The sequence below is a fragment of the Dreissena polymorpha genome, chromosome 9, assembly GCF_020536995.1.
Source record: "Dreissena polymorpha isolate Duluth1 chromosome 9, UMN_Dpol_1.0, whole genome shotgun sequence".
In the NCBI taxonomy this organism is placed as follows: domain Eukaryota; kingdom Metazoa; phylum Mollusca; class Bivalvia; order Myida; family Dreissenidae; genus Dreissena; species Dreissena polymorpha.
The window spans coordinates 89,118,430-89,144,178 of NC_068363.1; the positions used below are offsets into that span (position 1 = coordinate 89,118,430).

General features: G+C 32.8%; 1 protein-coding gene across 4 annotated transcripts in view; it reads right to left on the reverse strand.

Annotated features, from left to right (window-relative positions):
* Positions 1-25,749, reverse strand: part of LOC127846476 (trans-1,2-dihydrobenzene-1,2-diol dehydrogenase-like) — a 277,064-nt gene that overhangs the window by 80,019 nt on the left and 171,296 nt on the right. The window lies entirely within an intron of this gene.

The window sequence follows — 25,749 nt, forward strand, 5'->3', positions numbered from 1 at the left end:
TGGCAGAGGTTGAATAGTATAGGTGTCCCAACAAAAATGTTAGATGCAATCAAATCCTTGTATGCGTCGGTCTCCTCTTGTGTTCGTATAAATAGCCATTATACTGATTGGTTTGCAGTTACCACTGGTTTACGGCAAGGTTGTTCGTTGTCACCGTTGCTGTTTAATCTCTTCCTTAATGACTTATCTGTGCAGATTAAGGCGGTTGGTAAAGGTGTTTTGATTGAAGACGAGCCAGTTTGTATATTGTGCTATGCAGATGACCTTGTGTTGATTGCGGAAAACGAGCAAGATTTGCAATGCATGTTAGATGTATTAAGCCAATGGTGTACCTCGAACAGTATGGTGGTCAATGCAAATAAAAGTAACATTGTGCATTTCAGGCCAAACTCTGTGCCCAGATCTGAATTCAACTTCAAATGTGGTGTTCATGGATTAACTTATGTTGACAAATACTCCTATTTAGGTTTATTACTATCAGAACATTTGGACTTTAGTATTTCTGCCAAATCTGTTGCACAGAGTGCTAGTAGAGCACTTGGCTTACTTATTGCTAGATATAAAAGTATGGGTGGTATGTCATTTGCAGTTTATAGCAAGATGTACAATTCTACAGTGTGGCCAGTTATCTCATATGCATCAGCTATATGGGGCATACGGACATATGCATGTATAAATGCTGTTGAAAATAGGGCCCTACGCTTCTTTATGGGTGTTGGTAAATATACTCCATCAGCTGCATTAGCCGGTGATATGGGATGGCAACCACCTCTAGTTAAACAGTACAAACATGTTTGTAATTTGTGGCATAGATTTGGTAGTATGAATATGAACCGGGTCAATAGGAAGGTTTTTCAGTGGACTGTTAATACTGCTGGAGTTAAGTGTAAGAACTGGGTGTTCAGTGTGAAAATGATGTTTAAAGATTTGAATCTTGAAGAATTCTGTATTTATCCAGCTACTGTGTCTAAACAAACTTTTAGTGACAAGGTTGATAGTGCTATGTTCTGTAAGTTTAAAAGTGATTGGAAAGATACTGTATTACAACCAAATGCAATAAGAGGGAATGGCAGAAACAAGCTAAGAACCTATTGTCAATTCAAGAATGAATATTGTACAGAAGAGTATTGTAAGATGATATTACCATATAGACATCGTTCTGCTTTTGCTAAATTTAGATGTGGGGTAGCCCCAATTATGTTGGAAATTGGGCGTTATGCTAATGTGCCTGTTGAAAATAGATTCTGCCCTAATTGTACAACTGGTGTTGAATCAGAAACTCATGTTATGCTATACTGTCCACTTTATTCTGATATCAGGACCTCTCTTTTTGAAAAATGTCATACCATTACTGATTTTAACTCTATGTCAGTTATAGAAAAGATGGTAGTTTTATTCTCCAACAAATTATTGATAAGAGATACTGCCAAAGCCTGCTATAATATTTTAATGACCAGAAATGCTTATTTGTATAGATAGGTTACACATTCTATATGGCATTTTAGTTTTTAGATTTTATCAATTATTTGTAGATAACATAAACAAACTACATTTTTGTACAATAAGGGAATAGGACCTTTGATTGTTGCTTTAAATTATTCCAACATGACACTCTGGAAGTAAATATCTTAACTAATACTTTTAAATTCTACACACAGGTTTCATGAGATTATTTTTATATTGAAACTATCAAAGGTCTCAATATTCCACTTATGCAATATTGTTTTATTGTTTTATAATCCATGTTTTATAATTTTAACATATTTGGTTAACTTTTAAATGATGCATAGTAATTGTGTTCTTGACTACTGTTATGTCTCTTATAAATCCATTATATGATTGGCACTGTAATTGATATGAATACTTTTATTGTTGTATATACTTGTACAGTGATGAGACAGAAATAAAGATAGAATATATATACGATGTATTTATTGCGAAATGTGTGAGGTTTGCTTCATGCACATACGATCATGTGATTTGTTTGCTGTAGATTAAGGGTTTACGGCTGAACCTCTTCAAATAACAACACGTATCACCTGCAAATAATTATTTTGTTGGGTAGCAATGCGCATCCGGTTGATAAAATATTGTTTGTTGTACGTTTGAAGCCAATTTTACGCATTTAATTTCACACTGCTGTCCATTAAAATGACGCGTATCTAAATAACGATGTGTGAAAAACATAAAATGGATCGAGATAATGAAATACATTGCTGAACCTGATATCCATCTCGCAGAGATGACACGTCCAGGTTTTAAACACTTCTCTGTTGAAATATAAGTAATTTTTGCCTCCCTTATAAATCTTAATTAGAGCCGACAGCCATTTCCCTTTTATTGACACACCAGCACGAGCGTTGAATGTAAACATGATAAATTGCAGTGCATACCGTTACCTAGTTGTTGTTGATACATAATCATGTATCCCTTTGTTAGTTTATGTTTTAATACGTAAGACATCACAGAAAATACTTAATCACTCACTTTTAACCCATTTATGCCCAGCGTCTAGAAAAAAAACCCTTGGCAAACAGCGTAGACCCAGATGAGACGCCGCATGATGCGGCGTCTCATCAGGGTCTGCGCTGTTTGCTTAGAGGAATTTCTGTAAGAAATATTCTAAATATAGAAATAAATGTACTAGACATCCCTAATTTTACAAATAGATTGATCCAATTTAGAAGGATGGGGGAGTCCATTAGGCATAAATGGGTTAACTCATCGCTTTAGTTTTAGCGTACGTCATTCTGCACAGCTTTGCGCTTCATAAGCGCTCGTAATAGTATGTATTTTCTCCCGTTACTGGGCGAACTATTTCACGGTTTTGAACCGAAAGCAAAGAATTATCTAAGATGTGCAAAGTGTGAAAATATATTATATAGATGTCTGAGATGTTAAATCCGTCATTGTGAAGTGAAAGTGAAATAATGAACTTTATATTGTACACGAAAGACAGTTTGATTTTTGGAATTATTCAATGTTAAATAATTAGAACTATGAGACATTTCATTAATTGAAAAAGCGAAATGCTAACTTTAAAGAGTATATAATAAATTGTATCTGTGTATTGATGAATAAACATCAGAACCTGAACATCTACCATGTTACCAATTGAAACGATATTGGGTACGGATGTCTCTGTATTTTAAACAATGGAAAATGCATAAAATTCACAATCAATAACACGTATATTACTTTTATCCAGACAAAAATACACAGTCTATCATCAAATTAATGATAAGAACATCTAAATTTATAAAACGCTATTTTATGTTTAAATGGTATGTGTTCTGAGGTAAGATATATTTCAGTATTTTAGCATTGTTTTGTAATACATGTAATGGTGACAGCGATATGAATGTTTTTATCACTTTGCCAGTTTTGAGTATAATAATCAGTAATGCGTAAGCGAAAGTGTCTTACGAATAAGTTAGCATCACTTATTTCTTGACTTATCCATACATATCCATAGCCATAGCATTGTTTAGACTTTTGAAGCCCAGCCTTTTCTTTCGGAGTCATCTATCGCTTTTTAATATAGCATTATATAACATTGTTTAGGGTATATATGGTTATAGTATAGCATGTAACTTATACTTATAAAATTGACAAAGTAGGTAACACAAAATGGGAGACTTGCTGGAATAAAAAAATCCATCAAAACTGAAAGTGCGGTTCATGATCAGCCTGTGCGGAATGCGCAGGATTATCCGGATTACACTTTACGCACATGTATTAAGCCCCGTTTTCCCAAAGAGCGACTCAAATACGATCTGACAGGCTCGGTTGCGTTTAATGCGTTTGGGTTCAACTCGAACTTTGTCCATTCGACCGATTGATCATAAGTTTTGCAGTCACACAGATAATTAGATCGTATACGAATATCTATATGAGTATATATATAAGATTTCTATTGAAATATGTTTGCATTATTTAGTTGATACATGCACCTCATTTTATTTCATCATGCCTAAACAAGTTGTATTTCTACTGCTCTGGTGTTTCTTAACTATTCTGTAATGAAATTGTAAACAAATTGAATTATTTTCTCATATTTATTTTCAATCTGAATTTCGATCATATGAGGTAAACAGTAATGATAATGTAATGTTTAATTTTTTCGTACGCATATTTTGTGCTGTATATAATTGTCTGTTATGACCAAGGTGAGCGCGTTCAAACTCATGATTCTTCGGCCTCTCCCTGAGAAAACGGGGCATAATGCACGAGCGTAAAGTTTCGTTCTAGATTTGTCTGCACAGGCTAATCAGGGACGACACTTTCAACTGAAATGATATGCTTCGTTAGAAGGAAGTTTCATCTAAGCAAAACTATAGTTTATGAAGAAAGATTCGTTTCTGATTAGCATATTCGCACTGCACAGGTGAATCTGGAACCAGACTTAACGCACATGCATTCAGCCCTGTTTTCTCACAGCGAGGGTAAATTATACATGCGCCGGTCAGAAATCAACTCCGTTGTAGGGATCGCTACCACCAACCGAATTCTCACACATGGATATTAAGAGTTTTAGACTTTCAATCCGCATGTGAACATAATTTTGACATACCCGTGACTAGAGAGCTTATTGTGCAAGACACATGCGTTTTATGTGCTTATTTTTTGGTAAACTTTACGAAGCATAGCATTTTTACGCATGCTGGAGCTTGTTAGCGCGCTATACTCGACACAGTCTGACGCAAAACGGTTTCACGGTAACACGGGTATGCGTTCTTTTAAGAAAATTAAGTTGAATAAGATTATACATTTTAATTACTGTTAAGTCAACTAAATTTGACACCAATCATGAAAAGCAACGACTTAATAGCCGATTATCTGCGTATATTAATACAACAAAATGCATTATGTATATAAAGTAAATATTTTTAAAGAATACGCTGCCATCGATAAAAAAGTGACGGTGGCTTTGCCGATGACATTACAGGATACATGCAGGTCTTTCTATAGAAAAGGTTCACATTGAAAGTTTAACTACACACAAAACACGAGATACAGACCAGAATGATAGTATAGTTCTAAACTCAATTTTAAAATAAGGAATTTCGTCACATGATATATTATACTTGAATTTCAAATTTATTTTCTCTGTATCGCTATTTTCCTATCAATTATCAACCATTAGGCAAAAATTGAATAAGTTTCAATAAAACTGTTAACAACATATCAGGGCGTAGTATAAGATGTGCCATTAGTTGTCACATTCAAGCGTTTAAACGAATGAATATAACATATCTCAGCATTGATGTGTGTTTTTTACGAATAATTGTTTTTGTGCGATTCTCACGACTTTTATACAGAAATCATTTAGCTATTTTTAAGTTTAAATTTTATTGAAAACAAACGCGTTCGATGTTCATGAAATTTTTCCCACATTTAAATCATAGATTGCATACATATTAAAGCGTGTCCACGTTTTTCTGCAAGTCGATTTAAATAATTAATGTTAAGTTGCAATTTCAATAACCAAACTATAATATAGTGATAAAAACGGAAGAATTTGGGGTTTTGAAATTAACTTGTTCTTACGTACTCTGTCTACCCCCATTTAAACTTAATCAACATATTTCGATCGACGACAGACACCAACATACGTTTTTCTGCGCATGCGCTTTCCACGGTTTACAAAAAACACCCAATGTACAAGTTATTCGTTGGTGCATTATTATATCCATTTGCATCCGTGTAGCTACGAGATATATGAAGCTGAAATTTGATACATCATCATAAGATGGATGTTACTAAATGACAGAGCTATAATTACATAATTGCATGCCATATATTTTATTGACAATTACATATATTTTATTGACAATTACATTGCAATTTCAAGATTATTCGGCATAAACGCAAAATTAAGCGAAAATATCCATACAGTTTGTTCGACGGCTAGCTTGCTCCACTGATCAAAGGAATTAGAATACATGTTGCATCATATTGTAAAAGTAGGTTTCATCAGAGGTATTCAAAGGTTTACTCTCTTTAAAGTTGTACAATCGATGTTCGATTGAAAGTTGAAACTACAGTTAAACACGACAGAACATCAGATAGCGCACTTTATGTCATTTTTTTATCTTAATTATATTGTGGAATATTGTAGCTATCCACCGTACGAATTTTCTTTATCTTGTATTGCTCACATTACAAACCAAACAAATCTCAATTAATAAGAAAATTAAAAAAAATGAATCAATCAATTCATGTGAAATACCAACACAAAGGAAAATGTCAATAAGGCATTTCGTTTTCATCAAATATTGGACGGTTAAAGATTAAAAATTTTTTTTTTAGTCACATATTGTGTTATTGTAAAAAGCTTTTTAACTCGACATAAATAAGAAAAAGTTGACTTCTCGGTGTCCGTCTTGTGGGAACAAGAGTGTCCGATTGGTCCTTTTGTGACCGAACACATGCATGAACTTCATATACTTTCACTTGTGGTGTTCATTCCCTAAAAGAAGTAGATACATATACTTGCCTAGGAATACTGTTGGATGAGTTTTTGAGTGTGGTGCCCAAAGCGCCGGAAGAGCTCTGTGACTGCTCATTGCTAAAAGTAAAGCTATGGGAGGTATGCCATTTAATGTGTTTAAACGGTTGTACGAATCTACTAGTTTGCCCATTATCGTATATGGTGCGGCTGTTTGGGAAATAAGTTCATACTCATGCATTAATCCAGTTGAACATAGGGCCCTTAGGTTCTTTTTGGGGACTGGAAAATTCACACCCACCAATGCTCTTTATGGCGAGTTTGGTTGGCAGCCGCCACAAGTGAGACAATGGAGGTCTGTTTGACAATTTTTTCATAGACTTATTAATATGGATACTAGTAGATTGAATTAAAAAGTTAACAAATTTTGTTTTACTTAAAGTAATAGAAGCTGCACAAACTGGAATTACAGAGTTCATAAACATTTGAAGATGCTCAATATGAGAATGCTATAATGAATATGTCATCTAGAAGTTTCTGTGATTATATTGTTTAACTGGATTTGGATACATTTATTGTTACATGGAAAGATAGTGTACACAATCCAGTTGGATTATCGGGTAGAGAAAGAAATAAATTAAGAACATATGCTCTTTTTAAGACAGATTATGAGACTGAACATTACCTCAGTACGCCATTATCATATAAATATAGATCTGCCATAGCTAAATTCAGATGTGGAGTTGCTCCCATAAGATTGGAAACTGGGAGATAGGAAAATATTCCTGAAGATTTCAGACTTTGTCCATTATGTAAAGAGTCTGTTGAAAATGAAGAACATGTTTTATTGCATTGCCAAGCTTACTTAAATACAAGAAAGAAACTTTATGAAAAGGCTAATGATATTAATAGCGAGATCATTAATCTTTTAGATATTGATATAAAACTATTTTCTTGTTATCCAATAGATAAATTCTTAAGTAAAATTCCCAAACCTGCCATTATATGTTAAAAACTAGAAATAACTTTTTATACAATTAAGTGTTAATTTAATATACACGAAGCTGTATATTGCAGGGATATGAACTTAATGATTGGAAATACAGTATTTGGTAGGGAGTGAAGTGGGTCTGTCCGATGAATTGCTCTGTTGATGGTGTTCAATCTATAAGTTTTAATATACTCTATTTATAATATAAGGGTGGCAACGCTCTTTCGGTTATTGTTTGACCTATAACAATGGCAATTTACTGACAGACTCCTCTCTCTCTCTAATTTCACTGAGTTGCAGTGTTTAATTGGGAATTACTTTTAAAATAGTATTTTGTGCAATTGTATTGTATATATATATATTAATACTATACTTTGTTTTAATAAGTATAGTGGTTTAACTCTTGTGTAGTTAGTCATTGTTAACCAGTTCAATCGTAATCTGATTATGGTGATATATGCTTTTTTTAAACATTTTTTATGTGCGCGATATTGCCAGGGTTTTACAAAATTCAGTTTCTTAGGTCCTTTCCTTCTAGAGCAGTTCTTAATTTAAGGTTAACAATGGTAATCTGCCTTTTATGTTTTGTAAGTAATAATACTAATGTTACTGGTTATTTGTGTATACTAGTCTCATGTAAATCTGATTTAGATTGGCAGGTACAAGTTGTTATAGTGTATGCATTGAATACTTGTATTATATATGCTGTTTAACACATGCATTTGACGTGACTTGAATAAACTAATAATCTAAACTGCATAACAAACGAAAATGACATTGGTGTTTGTGTAAACATGCTTATTATCCGTAAGCAATTCTTTGATACAATACTGTGTGTGCATACTTTTATTGAAACAGTGTTGGTCACTGAAAGATGTTAATTGTAATTATACATCGTTTAATACAATTTTATTCAAATTATTTCTTATCCAAAAAGCAGCATAACACGCAAAAGAATTTTTTTTGCCTATGTTAAATTTATAAATCTTAGAATGGATAGGTGAAAAAGGGTCGTGACGTCATCGAAGCCAAAAATGTACCTTCTTAGTCTGAATATCAAAGGACATAAACTCTTTGAGAAATTTTGTGGGAATTTTAAAAGCCCATAAACCCTACAAATCAACGAATATTTCGACCTGTATGAATAGCTTCCGGGAAGCTAAAATGGAATATATGGTGCATCAAAACTGAAATCTATTGTATTATACCACATCTAGCGTTGAAAGTTTGGCTATTCCTTTAAGAAAAACTGATTTGTTATGGCGTAATTTTATTTTACGAAATATTGTGCGAAATATTCGTTGATTTTGAGTATTAATGTTACTTTTACAAAACTAGTTATTTCATATTAAAGTTAATAAACCGACAGCTTAGACTTTGTATATATCAAATAAACTTTAACGTATTTTACAAAAACAATGATTCGTTTTGATACATCGATCACTCGAATGCAAATGACTCGAAACGTTATTTACTATATTATCGATAATAAACAAGCAACTTTAAATGCAGACATTATTTCAAGCAAGGGAGACAAACCAGTAAGGCCCATTATAACAAAACAAGGAGTTGTTCTTCTTTGCCTTAGTTGAACGTTCTTTATTAATTAAGGTAACTTAGGTTCGTTTATATTGTTTTAAATGTTAAAAACTTAGATTACAAAAATATGTTCTAGCATTCCATTTTCCAATTTTCAACTCAGTATCATATGTAAACATATTAAGATTGTTTCAAAATGTTAATGCTATGTAAAATATATAAAATATGCAAGAAAGAGATCTATTCACACAAACGAAGTACATTCTTAAAAACACATAATTAAAAGCTTAAACTATAAACGCATACATTGATAAATATAAGTATAAACTGTCAATGTTTGGTCACCCTAACAACAGAAATGTTTTTGTTACTGAAGAACTAAATTTAGAATGGACATGCATTACCACAATTTGTATCTCTAAATCTTTTCAATAAAACTAAATAATATGTATCCAATAAGAGTTCGGTAAGTGTAATACAAAACTTCCAACTTTTACCACAAGCAAAAACTTTTAACTTTTATAAATCTGTCATGTTTTCTTTAGCTTCAATCAAGTTGCTGTGACTAAAATACCAAGTTTGAAAATCCTTAGTCCAAAGGCTGTAAATATTTTGCACTGAAAAGTTCTTCCTAAGTTTGTGTTGTGGTGTAATATGTCTGGTCTCGATCTTTGATCCTAGAGTCATAAATTCGGTAAGCTTCAAATACTATTCGTGCTTCTATAATACGTATAATCCTCGCCCTTAGATATCTGAGCTTAATTCATGAGCGTAAAATGTTGTCCCAGATTAGCATATGCAGCCTGCACAGGCTAATAAAGGACGACTCATTCTACCTTAACTACATATACAGGAGACTTCCTTTAAATGAAAAATTCAATTACACCAGAAAGAGTCATGCAGACTTAACTAGCTAATCTGGGACGACACTTTACACACTTATATTCAGCCCAGTTTTCCCATAACGTGGCTAAGCGTTTTGGAGTCTGTCTCCTCACATGTTTTGTTGAGTTTGACCTCTGAACATAAGACACCAACATTAACAAAAACCTACTTGAAAGTCATGCAATCCACATCACGTTTTAAAGAAATAGGACTCACAAATTGTAACAATATTTTATTGACATTATGATTATCTGACATAATTGTATTATGGTTTATGATTATCCGACATTATTGTATTATGGTTTGGTCACTTTCACCTTTAACTTGACCTATAACAATCTGACATAAAAATCACACACCTAGGTTTTAGATCCTATGAGTTATTGTTTGCATGAACAGGTTTTTCACATACCATAGAGATTAACAATTGAAAAGCAATATAACCCAAGAAATGGGCGTAAAAAATAATAATTACGCCATAAAAAATATAGACTCCTATTTATTTTGCTTTCATAAAAAACATTGATGCTTAACTTTTATATTGCATAACAGATATAATAGGGACATTTCAGCATACTGAAAATTAAGTGGTAGACTTTTTAGAATTCTGTAAATGAAACAAAGATACTGTGTCTGATGACCATGCTTACTAGGGTGTTGGCCTCCAGTGCATACGCAGGGAAGAAGACATCACAGACTTAATTTTGTTCACGTATTTTTGTTTATTGATAAACATTAAGTATACTATGTCAAACTCGTGAAGCACAAAATTTAACTTTGACCTATGGTCCTGGTTACCTGCGTTACGACCTCCAGTGCAGATGTTGATGCAGACATTCCAGAGGTCATTGTGGCAGCATCCAGCCATCCAGACCCACGTAGCTCATGAATTTGCCGTTCTGAAGACATAAATAGGTATGAGACTTGCTCTGCGAAAACAGGGCTTAATGCATGTAAGTAAAGTTTCATCCAAGATATGCCTATCATGGACAACACTTTCCATTTATATAGTTTTTTTTTTGGTTTAAAAGTCTCTTCTAAGCATGTTTCTTCATTTTCAAATATTATGGCTCAATCGGTCATTTTCGGCTCTGGTACTACTTACATGTACCCCAGGTACTCTTAAGTATACTTACATTTACCCTGGGTACGGTAAATATACTAAAACATACCCGGACATTTTAACGCTAAATCGGTTTTTGTCGTCTATTTTGTAAAAAATTAATTATGTTCCCATTTATGTCAATTTTCTGTTAAATGGCCTTTATATTATCGAAACTTATACTCAAAAAGCATGTTGATGCAGATTTTTTTTAAAGAGAAGTTTGTTTAAGGTAAACAATATCGTTTTACGGTAATATGTAGCGCGTTTTACGACATCGGATTTTGGGCAGATATACAACTTTGGTACAGTCGAATATCACAGGGCACGTTTAGTATACTAAAGAGTACCCGGGTACTTGTGAGTAGTACCCGAGCCGACAATGAAAAATCGAGCAATATTATGCCATGGCTTTTTTCTTGATTTGGGAAAAGGGCATGGCCTTTCAATTTTGGAAGAAAAAAATATCGACAAAACTGAAAAAGGGGCAGAAATTTCCCAAAGTACCGGTAAGCTTTACATTTGCGAACAATTGCATCATTAAACAGAAATTTGCTTAGGGGAAGGGGCCTGTCTCTTGCGGGAAAGTGCATTTCTATTTGGGGAAGGGGCCTGACCCCTGAAGAGAAACAAAGCCCTGTATACCCATATGGGTTTAAATAAACACTACATAAATATTTTTCACGCAATTAAATCGCTAACGAAAAAAACCTTTTCTTACAACATATATTAGATGCTGCATGCATAAAAACATTGGCTTATTGTCGGTACACACCATGTTGCAGGCCTGCAGGGTCAGACAAAGTGGTATTCAATTGGTAGGTGCTAATTACAGAATTTAAAGTTCTATATCACAGAGGATACAATTGGTATTGAAGTGCCTCTAATGGAATGTAGAAAGACAATTTTTTATTAGAGAAAAAACGAGTTTTTAATTTTCCATTGGTTTTATAAGATGCCGAATTGCATCATTTACAATTAGAAACTTACGGTCTTAGCAAATATTTAATTTCCATACAGTCATACATGCTGTATTTCGACACTTCAGTTTGAACAACCGCTCTATTTAGATTTAAGAGCAAACACAACACGGTCGACAAAGTGTTTATTTTGCATTAATAGATACATAAACATCAATTTAGAGACATAAATATATAAAAGCGCTGAAGGCACTGCAGTTGTTTGCTGTTGTCGTCCTTGATTAGCTTGTGCGTATTGCCCAGGCTAATCTTATTTGACGTGCATTAAGCCCCGTTTTCCCTGAAAGCAGCCAATATGTACAGATAACAATGATAAACACTAGACTGGCCAATGTCGACTTACAAGCTTGTGTAGAAACTCACTGTACTTAAGGCTTCTAGGCACATACTGATTTGCAAAATATTCTCTGTAAAATTAGCTGGCCGCTAACGCGACCAACTAAAAATGGTAATCTACTTATGATATAACGTCTCTATGGCGAGTTCATGCTGGAAATAAAAAAACAAGAGGAATTGGAGGTAACTTGACTTCTACGACCCCAAATTATATACGTATTTGTGTATAACACATATATTAAGAGTCCCACTATAAAAACACGGGGTTAAATGCATGTGCGTAAAGGGTTGTCCCAGATTAGCGTGTGCAGTCACCGAAAGACGTAAACTTTAACCCATTTATGCCTAGTGGACTCTCCCATCCTTCTAAAATTGGATCGATTTATTTCCAAAATTAGGAATGTCTAGTATAATTATTTCTATATTTAGAATATTTCTTACAGAAATTCCTTTAAGAAAACAGCGCAGACCTTGATGAGACGCCGCATCATGCGGCGTCTCATCTGGGTCTACGTTTGTTTGCCAAGGCCTTTTTTCTAGACGCTAGACATAAACGGGTTAATTATCATTGCCAACATTTCAATCTTCTCCATATTTGTCCGTTTAATTCATGATCACGGGAAATGGTTTCATTTTAAAGGCACGTGCTGTCCGCTTCCAACGAAAGATGAACAACAAATGTTTGTTAAAGGATTCGTCCTACATTTATTTTATACAGCATGTGAACATACTTAATACAAATGTGTTCTATTATGGCAAAATGTCCTGGAAATTGTTTTATCGTCAAACGAAGCAATTAATAGGAAAAAGATTGATAACCTTCTAGTTATATATTTTAACAATCTTCTGATACACGAGTTAACAAAGTATGACATAATACGACTACAACAACGCCGGATTAATATTTGAGAAAACTAAAAGAAAACGTATTTTGATACATGCTCGAACATAAAATTATTGTTTTTACCGCTTTCACAAATATTACGAACCAAATAACTATCTTGAATTTAAAACTTTCCTGTTTGTGTCTGTTCAAAGTTGATGTATTTATGACGATATAACGGTTAATGTTCTAAGTGTTTACGGTCGACCCAGATCAGTGTTGAATGACCATAAACCACGGTCGACCGTGCGCTAGCGACCAACACAAATATATGGATAGATCTAAATATTAGTCGACCAAACGTTCACGACACACAGTGCTTGTTAGATGACGTAATATTAAGAATACAATTCTGCAATTCATAAGCAACATATGACGCAGTATGGTCGACGCGGACGTTAACTATAATAGTGACAACAAAAAAGAAAACAAAGCTATGTCAGAAATTCCACGACTAAAATGATTATTAAACGCATGGATTAAAATACTAAGGACCATTTCCACCGTGTAAGTACAGTGAAAATAATATAAATCATAACATTAAATTAATATGCGCAAATACGATTTCGTGTGAGATGACGAAGGTCTTTTGGTAATGAACAATACAAGTCCACCGCAATCATTTGACTAGTTAATTTGACCGGCATTAAATGAAGCCTGAATATATGGTAACTCACAATTGGATAATGTCAAGTAACATTGTGTTATTGAATGCACATGGCCTGAAAACAAATCAGGTATGAAGGTATAATGTATACCCATAGCAACCAATTTCATCAGGACAAAACAAGTTTGAATAAATTGCCAACCACTCATATCAAATTGTATCAGTTTGTTTTAATTTTAATTCACAATTACAAGTGTAACCTTCAGCTCTATATCATTTATGAAAACAAAAAATATTCATTATTTATGAATAATTGCCTTACTATGAACTACTAGTAAATGTGTCCAATTCGTTCACTTAAATACCGAGTGTGTTTTGTTAACATTTTTACGCAGTCGTATTTACAAGTTGCATGTACGAGTTGTCAAGACGTTAAACCGGAAATGGCGATATTAACCAATTTCCAGTTTCCACACAATGCGATCGCTATGTTCGTGCAAAACATCAGTCGATGTCCTCCATAATGTAACAATAAAAGGAGTAACTTGTGTTTACTGTAGCATACTTTTGCTTTATTGATTGCTCCCACATTGACCAGACAGTCTCTTACTAAATACAAAACGAAATATATTACGTTAATATAAGAAACACACGAATTTTTATGAAATGAATTGCAAATCTTAAATAAGCATTTGGTGACATTTTTCATGACACACTAAACCTCGTCAGATATCTCTGAATGACAACAATACATTGCTGAAACCGAAGTAAAATGACAACAAAAGAGGAAACATTATTTAAATCGAATACCTCAATGCAAAATGTGCCAAAATTAGACTAAAATGTAAGCTATTTAAAACAAAGCATTAAAAGTAAGGTGGTTGTCGGACGAGTCTATTTCGTTCTGCATGAATAAAATATTATATGATATAAAAACAGATAACCCTTAGGTTTGACCCATCATCCGTAATACTGTTCTCAATCCAAAACATGTTTATTCGTGCTTACAACTTAACTGACAATTATAAGATACACACATTATGTAACATGCATGCTTCTTTTTCCATAATTATATAAATATTATTATACATTACACATATGGTTCGTTATGGTATCACGTCTTTTTCACTTTTTTGTTTTAGATCAGGAATGAGTGTTTATCAATAGATATATCTACTTAGAGATATATTAAACCTACATGTACATAACTAAAAAGGATCTCGATGGCGAGAAAATACTTGCATCTCGTGTTTTAATACTTCCTCTACGTAATGTATTCCTGTATGTATCAGTTCGAAAATGCCTCAGCAATAATTACCTATGGCATCGCATTCCTTCAGTGAATACAGTATGTCTAGTCTAATTTTGATATCCGATAATTATCCCCAGTGCACGGCATCGTATGTTGTATAAAGGCTGATGGGTCGCTGATGCAATAAAATCCGCGTCGACCGTCTGTCTTCGTCATGATGTGCAGTCGATTCCTCACAGGGATATAATTATTCCGATCTTAGCTTTATTATATACCTATCAGCACAAATTCCTTTATATAACAATAAGCCATTAGTGTTTAACATGACGCGCGGTCAAGAACGGTCAAACGGACGTGACTTTTGTGATCATTGTATGTATACTGCTTGCCGTTTTAACTTTTAAGTGCAATAGTAATTAATGCTGAACAGTGAACAGTAAAATGGTTGTTACTGATCACGTTTTTTTGCACACATCATTTTAAAAATGATTTTGAATTTCTGATAGCGTCACCATTTCATTAGATGATGAAAACTTGCTAAGAAACCTCGCAGTAGATAACACAATCCTTTAATTACATTTTCCCTTGTGATATATTTTTAATTTAAAAGCATTTATGCTAGTAATGGTATATATGTATAATGTTATACATAGTAGCTGCACGGATGCAAACGGATATAACAAGGCAATTACCGAACAAATGTTTTTATGAAAGACAGTCACGAAAAACGTGTAAAGCGCATGCGCAAAAAAATGCGTTTTCTATATGTTGATTATTTTACAAAGTTTAAATAGCGGTAGACAAGTTAATTCTTTTCCAGAGCTATGCTGTAATAGGGTCATACTGTCCGAACTTTAACACTGTACTAAACATTAATACTGTACGACGATATTACAAATACGGCTTTTCGCAACATTAGGAGTCGTATTACAAATCTGTATTAATATAAAAGGCAAGCTTTCATTGAACATTAATTGCATATGATGTTTATACTCTGAAGCAACCAAGACATATTAAATCATCAAGTAAGAATACTACCAAAACATTATACACGATATGAACTTGAATGTTTTTATACTAGTACAACATTTAATAAATTGATTATCATTTTGAAAACTGTAGATTAGTCATGCTCTAGTTAATACACTAGTATATGATTCGAAAAATCAGATTGATCAGATCAAACAATTTGTTTGCCAGGTATCACTAATAAAAAATAGAATTAACTTAGAATACGATTAATTGAAGCAGATAGGAAACTATTATATAAATGATATAGTCCATAACTTAAAACTCATTGAACGAAAACAAAACATTATTCACGCTAAACAGCCATGTCGTAAAATTGTGAAGAAATGTATATCTTAGAAAATGCAAGTACTTCAGAAGCAAACACATTATTTATCCGTTTTTGTATTTGTCAATACAAGTGGTATGTTTTAGAATCTATGATATTTGACAAAGCACTAGGGACATTTTGATAACTATGTCCACTTCAGTATCGAAGAAAAGGAATTAAAACTTATGAGATGTAAAAAACATTCATTTTATAAAATGCAAATGTATCGTCTAGAGAATATGTTGACAAGATGACGGGCAATACGTGTGTTGTTTTTTAGATGTAATGAAAATTTGAAAATGCCATTGAGAAGTTTTGATGACTAAATCCGCTCTTTTAATGTCAAATAACGAAGGAATACTCATGAGGTGTAAGAAGCTTTCATTTTACACAATGCCCATCAGATTATTAAGCAATTAAATACGGAACATAATTTTATTGCTATTATTTTCTGAATATTGGTAAAAAACGTAATCACTGCCCGTATTCCGCATACAAGCACCTAATCAATTGACTTTGATATATTTCGTAGGTATATTTCACTATCTTGGTTTTTGTGTTGTTTTGTAGTACATGAACACACTACAAAAACCGAATGTCAAGAGGAGCTTTAGTAACGGGCTGAATGGGGTATAACATTATGGCATTTCATGTTCTTGTAAACACAGTTATCATACAAATATACAAATTTCCAAACATTGGTAATACATACGATACATTGCTCCAAATGTAATTCAGAGTCATATATGGATGCTATAATATTTTTTTTCCAACCGAAAAGGAAAATTGATTCCGACAGAATGCTTTGGGACAATCTTCGAGGATTTATCTTTTTTGTTGCGTTTAGCATCAGCTGGTTTCTTAGCCAAAGGGCCAATCAATTGACCACGAATATCATTGGAAACTCCGTTCTGTCATTTAAAGTCATCTTTTAACCGAGTGATACATATCGAATTAGTAGGCTTTACCATATATGGTTACTGAACCGCGTGCGTGAATGTAGATTTCAATAAATATTATTTTATGTAAACACTGTGGCAAAAACACATATCACGTTACGAAAAAAATATATTAATGATTATCTCAAAAACAAATTTTGAAAATATTATAATGGTTATATTAGATAATACATCTTGACAATGATTTAGTGGGATTGTGTATTTATATGCATACAATTTTAAATTTAAGAATCATTTGTTCCTTGATAAAATGTTATTAAATGTATATTTTGCTAACACAAAGGACGATCATGAACCTTTTGCATCATTGGTGTTAACTTACTTTAAAACAAATGTAAAGCATTTTAAAAAGCTTATTAAAACTGGAATTAAGAAGCTATTTTTTGAATTTATTTACCAATTGTTTAAGCATGTTAAAGCCGAACATTAATTGTATTGTGGATGCATAAAATGAGTGCTGATAGCCGACTGTATGATAGGTTAAGCAAAAAAGCAATATTGGTTATAATCTTACTTCGTGTCTTGCCTTTGTGTTGTCAACAAAATTTTAAATAATGCAATGGATTATCTTTCTTTAATATTTTATTGGATATTATAATATATGAATCGCCCTCTGGGAAAACCTGGCTTAAGGCACGTGTGTAAGTATTATCACAGATTGGCCGGTGCAGTTCAAATAGGCTAATTTGGGACGACACGTTCCGTTTATACTTGACTTTTGTTAAGAAGATATTTGCTTTTCGCGAAAAATTCCTTAATAGCGCAAAGTTTCGTCTCTAATATGGATGTGCGTGCCTCAAGCCTAATCTGGGACGTCACTTTAGGCACATGCATTAAAGGGATCTTTTCACGGATTGGTAAATTGACAAAATTGAAAAGAGTTGTTTCAGATTCGCAAATTTTCGTTTTAGTTATGATATTTGTGAGGTAACAGTATTACTGAACATTTACCATAGCCATTATATGTATCTTTTGACGATTTGAAAACCTAAAAATTATAAAGCGGTGCAACGCGAAACGATTGAATAATTTGGAGAGTTCTGTTGTTGTCGTTTAAATTTACGAAACTACGAAGATTGCTTATATAAGGTATAAAAAACTTTCACTGTGCATACCCGGCGGAATAGCCGAGAGGGCTAATGCGTTTTTACTTCAGACTAACTCCAGAACTCCGGGGGTCAATGCTTCGAGCCCTGGTACCGGCTACTTTTTTTTTCCTTTTTTAAAATTTATTCTTGATTTTTTACTGGAGCTATTAAGATCCAATGTTTACATTTATCAATAAAAAGCATTTAATGACAAACTTCAAAATATGCCAAAATCTGTGAAAAGGCCACTTTAAGCCCAGTTTTCTCATAGTGCGACTCATATCAAACGGGACATGCAATTAGTTTGAGCAAGAAATGAAAACACACTCGGTCTTTTGTTATAGTTGGTGCCATTTGAATTGATGTGATTAAGAACAAATGTATTTGACCAGAAAGCCCATCTGCCTTTTGACATGAGTACGGCTCTTATTTTTACTTTAGCTTAGCTGACTTTTGTTTTTTATTCCTTATTGTCAACTGTAAAGGCCATCGAATAGGCATTTAGTTACATATCTTTAGATGGCAATTAACGCATACTAACAACAAAGAAATTAATAAGTAAGAATTCTAAACTCAATACTGATGTGATTCGATTAGTAATGAATTGATAAAACACATATTTCATCATTCAAATATGTATTGTGTATTTTGAGTCTTTATCATTTTAAATTGTCAAAAATGAATCAGACTCTCATCTAACCACTGATTGTTAAATAGCTGTGTATGTATGGATTTCTATAAGGCAATGAAAATGAAAACGGACGCAAGTCATTCAGCATTAAGGAGAGTCGCAGAAGGTTCAAAAACAGAAACAAACATCGGTCTTTGTTTGATTGAACATACGATGGTATTGGTGCTGAACAGTATGATATCTGGTTTATTATTATTGTATCAAATGCATGGTAATCAAACGTGCATTTTGCCGCACTAGTTTATATGTGTTACGAGAAGTTCGTAAGTTTAATTATAAATATTATGTTCTTGTTACAATTAAATATGGAACAACAATTATTTCGTGTATCTTAGAGTCACCAGAGATTGTCTTTTTTGTAAATGATGAAGGGCTTCCCTTAGATAATACTTTGTGAGTTCCATTGTGTACTTTATTTTATCCGACGACTTTAAGAAAGGTTTGGACGTCGAGGCTTGCCAAGTCATGTGAGCTTTTCTGAGACACGTCGGAGTATTTAAAGTATTACACTTATCTGGTATACTATTTACCTTACAATATTTTATTAAAATATCCCCCAAAACAGTAGCAATAGCAGTATAATAAGACAATACATCGCTATATTTTTCGATTCAAATTTAGTCAGCATTTCAAATATTACACACTCAAATAGAACAGAGATTTTTTTTTCGAAATTAAATTCTACCAAGATGTCTTCCGTTTTCAACTTACAAAATGTGTATCGCTACGTCAAGCATGATACAGTTTTTCCCCGCCGATATTGTTAATTGAATTCTACACATCACTCTTCTTCAACTATTCTTTTGTCACACTGTCTTCTTTCTTTTTGACTCGGTTCAAAGATGGTGTATTTATTACAATTTAAAGATTTTTTTAATTATAATAAGTGGCTTTATTTATGAAATATTAACATTTCACGTTCAAATTGTCTCACGAATAAATACCAAAAAATGTTTAGCTTTAGTAAGTTATCTTAAACATATATTGTTATTAATATTTTTTATTACAAAACAACACAAACTTATTCATATTTGGTTCCTTTTAGCTCAAGATAAAATATTGTGTACGTAGATATATATTCATAGAACATAGTATAAAATAGAGATATAATTTAACCATATATGCAATAGAGTAAATTTCGAACGAAAATAAAAGTAAAAAGTATGTGTCGTATGTTGTAAGCGACAGGTATACAACCAAAAAGGAATCTATTGCGAAAGTATACTTTCATCTTGTATGTCAAGTATTGCCTCTACGTACTATATTCCTTTATGTTTCGTCTCGAAAATGCCTCAGCAATTAACACGCCTCGTTGTTTTAAAGGAATAGGACGCGAGCTATCGATTAAGGGGCAAAAACTCAAAAATATTGTTTGAAAGTCTGTAGAAGATTTATTCGGGTTGACAAACGGACTCGAAATATTGCTCGGTTTTCGACCGACTTTGACTTAACGGCTGGAAAGATTTTTTTAAAGTGATCTTTTTTTGAAAGGTTGTCCAATTGCCCATAGGAGGATCAATGGATGCTTTTGATTAAAGCTACTTTTGACATTTTTGCGGCCCGCGAAGACAGGTCTATGATAAATTCTAGTTAATGACCTTGTTATGATTCCAATATCAGAGGGTGGGGATTTTTTTTTCACTGCTCTTTGTCAATTTTTTTCTCATTAAACATGATTTTATGTATTTATTTGAATATATTGGGCTCTTAAAAAAATAAATAACAAAAAAATACTTTCCAGGGTACGTTACTTCCACCTGTGGTACTATATTAAGTGAAACAACCTATTTCCTCGCTATTTTATGATACCAGTGCATGATTAAATTAAATGCTTCTTGCAGTGATTGAAATGCATCTACGTATACCGTTATTTGCGAATATCATGAGATGGAACCATGGAGTAGTCATGTTTGACAACCGGACGGTCAAGTAATTTAAACTTACAATAAGCTGAATTAATACGTATGTCATTAGATAAATGTTCAATTATTTGCTTATGTTGATTTGTTGTACAAACGTGCACATACAAACTTTTTTCCGCGACATGAAACCATTTTTTGTTATTTTAAACCGATGCCTTAAACTTGTTTGTCTATGCGCACATTTCAATTTTGTTTCAGTTACGCACTCCGATGATAAATAGAAGATGTAAGCTGTATTCTAATGTTCGTAAACTTGATTAACATATGATAATTTAGCCTACCGTTTTGTGTCTGTCGAAGGGTTTGCTTTTTGTTCATGATCTAATTATGGGAAATGTATATTGATATATATCGAAAGAGTTAGAATTAAATGTTTCTAATAAATTATTATATCGCCGATATTCAGTTTAGTTTTAACGGTATGTATACATACTGTGCACGTAGTTTGTGAAACGATTTCGTACATCGTTGATTTAAAACTTGATAGACACTTAAGCGTACAAATTATTAGTTGTATACCGATGGCCCACGTGTATGTAAACGGACTGGACAGACATCCGGGTACTCTTATCTGGGGAAACTTATGTTCAATCGGAATATATTACGAATTCACTGTATTCATGTGTAATCACATTAAGTAGTCGTAAGTTGAGCTCGAAACACGCGTAGAAGCGATGAAGCCGGCAACTTGGACGTCTAAATATTTTATGAAACGGATCGCCCTATCTTACTTTGTAATGAATATGTTGGGAAACAGACGTCTGTATGCTGCATATTTTCTAAGTTTAGAAACTATTTATTTTTCAAAAGGATCAATCGATGTCAATTGTTTTGCAAGACAGGCATACCATCCAATTTCCCGACAAATGATTCAAACAGTATTTAAAAGGCAAAATAGGCCCGAATAACCATCTGTCGAGTAGACATAAATTTAATGGCACACTAATATATTTTCAGTATAATATGGTGTCAGACAATACTTACTTGGTTGCCGAAGAAATCCGATTTGGTAGTGGTACGATTTTGTTTCGCGTTACTACGTTAAAGTCAAAAGCTTTACCGTACCCAAATATAAAACACATACATATATATACTACAATTATAAAATAACACTCCATAGTGTATACAATTTAGTTATTGAAATTAAAAGAGTATTGGACGGTAACGATGGGATATACAACAATATGGTTTTTGTGCAATAATATGTCCATATGGTTATTCGAATAATCAATATTAACACACATTTCGATTTAATTGTGTCATTCGATTAATAATTGTACTTTAATGTGATTTGATTCGATTAGATGAGATATAATGTGATAGTTATAAGACGAGATGTAATTTAATGCATCGTATTGTAATAAACTATGATATAATGTAATGCAGTATAATATCATGTAATGTGATTTTCTATACTATGCTGTGTGCTTTTTTTTTCAAAAAGCAAAGTAATTATTTTCGTTTTTACACATTTTGTGCACTCTTTATAGGAAATCACAAACGTTCGAACATATCTGCGTATAATATAAATCATGCATCTAACACATGAACAGTGCTTTAAGAACTAAACAGACTGAAAAATGAGTATGCTATTATAATCTGTTTTTATAATAAAGATAATTGTGTATATAAAATAATCGAATCTTAATTTCATATCCGTAAGTACATGATATTTGTACTAATTATAGTCATATAGATCTAATCGAATGTAGACGAAACACATACATAATATATAAAAAAAACTTAAAAATAACAGAATTAGAACAAAACGAAAAATACTAGAACAGTTATTTAAATATAAAACGTGAAAGGCACCATAAAGCATTCAATAATTCGAAAAAACATAAGATAGCTGTGTATGTGCCATATAACTCACCGTTTCCGGAATAAGATATACCTTAATATCCCAATTGTGACTTAAGTAAATAGCCAATAACGTTGCTTTCATCTCTTCAAATACTGGATTCAGGAGCCTATACTTACATGTACTTTTGTGTTGGTAATTACAGACCTGTCTCTATTTTAAATATCATTTCAAAGATACTTGAACGTGTTGTGTATGACCAAGTTGAAAAGTATTTCCAAGATCAAGACTTATTGTATAAATATCAGTCTGGGTTTAGGAGGGGTTATTCCACCGACACATGTCTTATTCACTTATCTGACTTCATTAGAGGTGAAAATGATAAAGGTAATGTTGTAGGCATGGTTCTTTTAGACTTACAGAAGGCTTTTGATACCGTGGACCACTCGATACTTTTAATGAAACTTCGTGCTTCTGGTCTGGGAGATGATATAACAATGTGGTTACAGTCATATTTGTCTGACAGGAAACAGCTTGTTGATGTGTCTGGCACCTTTTCGTCGTCAGAAAACATTTCCTGTGGTGTCCCACAGGGCTCCATTCTTGGTCCCTTGTTATTTTTAATCTACGTAAATGATATGTCAGCTGTTGTTAAACATAAATTACTCTTGTATGCTGATGATTCTGCCATTTTAGTTTCGGATAAAAGTATATCTACGGTTGAGAAGATGCTTAGTGATGATCTAAAGCAAGTCAGTGAATGGTTAATTGACAACAAACTGTCATTGCACCTAGGTAAGACCGAATCAATTCTGTTTGGTTCACGGCAGAAACTCAGGTCACAATCCTTTCTAAATATTTCATGTGATGGAACACCCATTTCATCTACATCATCAGTCAAGTATTTAGGGGTTACAATTGATCACAATTTGTCTTTTACTTCTATGGCAGAGTCAGTCATCAAGAAGACCAATGCAAGGTTAAAGTTTTTATATCGAAAAAAGGAATTTTTATCCACAGATACTAGAAGGCTTCTAGTCATGTCTTTAATTCAGTGCCATTTTGACTTCAGTTGCTCTGTTTGGTACGCTGGTTTAACTCAAATGTTAAAAAACAAGTTACAGGTCACCCAAAATAAACTTATCAGGTTCATATTAAATTTACATCCAAGGTCTCACATTGGTAAAGAACATTTTACTAGACTTAACTGGTTGCCCATTGAAAGTCGAGTAAACCAGATCACACTTTGTCATGTTTTTAAAATAAGCTCTAAGTTGGCTCCGCTATATATGGAAGATAATTTTACTCCTATCAGTAATATTCACAATAAGAATACTAGGTTCAGAGTTAGAACACAGTCAGACTCTCCTAATACTGATCTAAACATGCATGATTGCAATAGGTTTGCCATTCCAAGGGTCAAGGGTTCTGGCAAAAAGTCATTTGCTTTCAATGGGTGTACTCTCTGGAACTCTCTTCCTCAGCATATCAGAGATGCCAAAAGTATTCCATCTTTTAAACACAGTGTTAGGGAGCATTTTTTAAGCCAGATAGATTTTTAATGTGCATCTTTTTAAGATTTCTTACTGTTGATTTAACTTGAATGTCAATATAGATAGATTTATTGTGTCTTATCTAGTTGCTGTATGATTATTCTTTAGCTTGGCAAATAATTTTATGTTAATTTTTAAACACTTAAATTGTGATAACTTCTTAATAATTGTCTAGTCTAGAACTTATCAGAATATATTCTATGCATTTAGGTTAGTGTAACTTAAATATGTCATATGTCTTTCATTATTATTCAATGTGATATTACTATATACTGTGATATAAAACGTTGTCTCCTATGTCATACAATATTATAACTAAAGGACCACAATGGAAATAAGGGTTTAATTGCAAACCCTTTATTGTGCAATCCTTAACGTATAATGTTGATTGACATGGCTTTGTTTATACATGCAGGTTTTTTTTTTTTTTATTACTTATTGTGTGTATATAACATGCTGCCATGTAAATCTATGCATTTTATGTTGAAATAAATCTATCTATCTATCTACATATTTATAGGTCCCTGATTTATTGTGTACTTACAATACAAAAAAGTATTTGTGTGTTCACACTTGAAACATTAAGATATTACGTGGCAGTGTATGATTACAAAAACAACACAGTTAATGGCATTTAACATCAATCAGTAATCATGACTTATACAGTATATTAATATGGATTCAAATTATATATGCTGGATTTAATAGTTTTTCACTATAACATTTTTGCGAACGCGTAGTGCCTCTGATATGCATTGTTCTTGCTTATTCTTATCGTTTCCCTATTTTGTTTTAAGCGCCTGAGAGGGTAACCGTACTTGGTATGATCGTGTAATAATTGTAAACATAATTTATTATTATTTGGCCCATTGAGTCGTTTGTATTCTTTCAGTATCGTGATGCGAATTAATAAATATTAGCAAACTACCTTTACACATTACTTTACCGTCACTACAATCTTGGTCAAGCCAAATATGGCGAACTGATATAATAAGATTTTTTAAATGCAGATATTTGGAACGTCATTTAGTTACTAAGGGACCGAACATAATTCTTTCAATTTTAGTGAAATTGTTTATCATGGTATAAACGTTCGTGGAAATTTTCTCCTTATGATTTAGGAACAAATATTAAGGATTTTATGCGCCCATGAAGGATAAAATTATCTTCATAAATAAATACAATTTTAATTTAAAAAAGTGTCTGTTATTAAAAAATACATAGTAACATAAAATATTTAAAATATAGACATGTACTTAAGAATAGCAGAATACCCGTAAACGATTTTGAAAGAAATCGTGTCGAACTACATGTTTTTGTATTATTTCGTTGTATGTTCGCAATTTATTACAGTATATCAGTCAAAA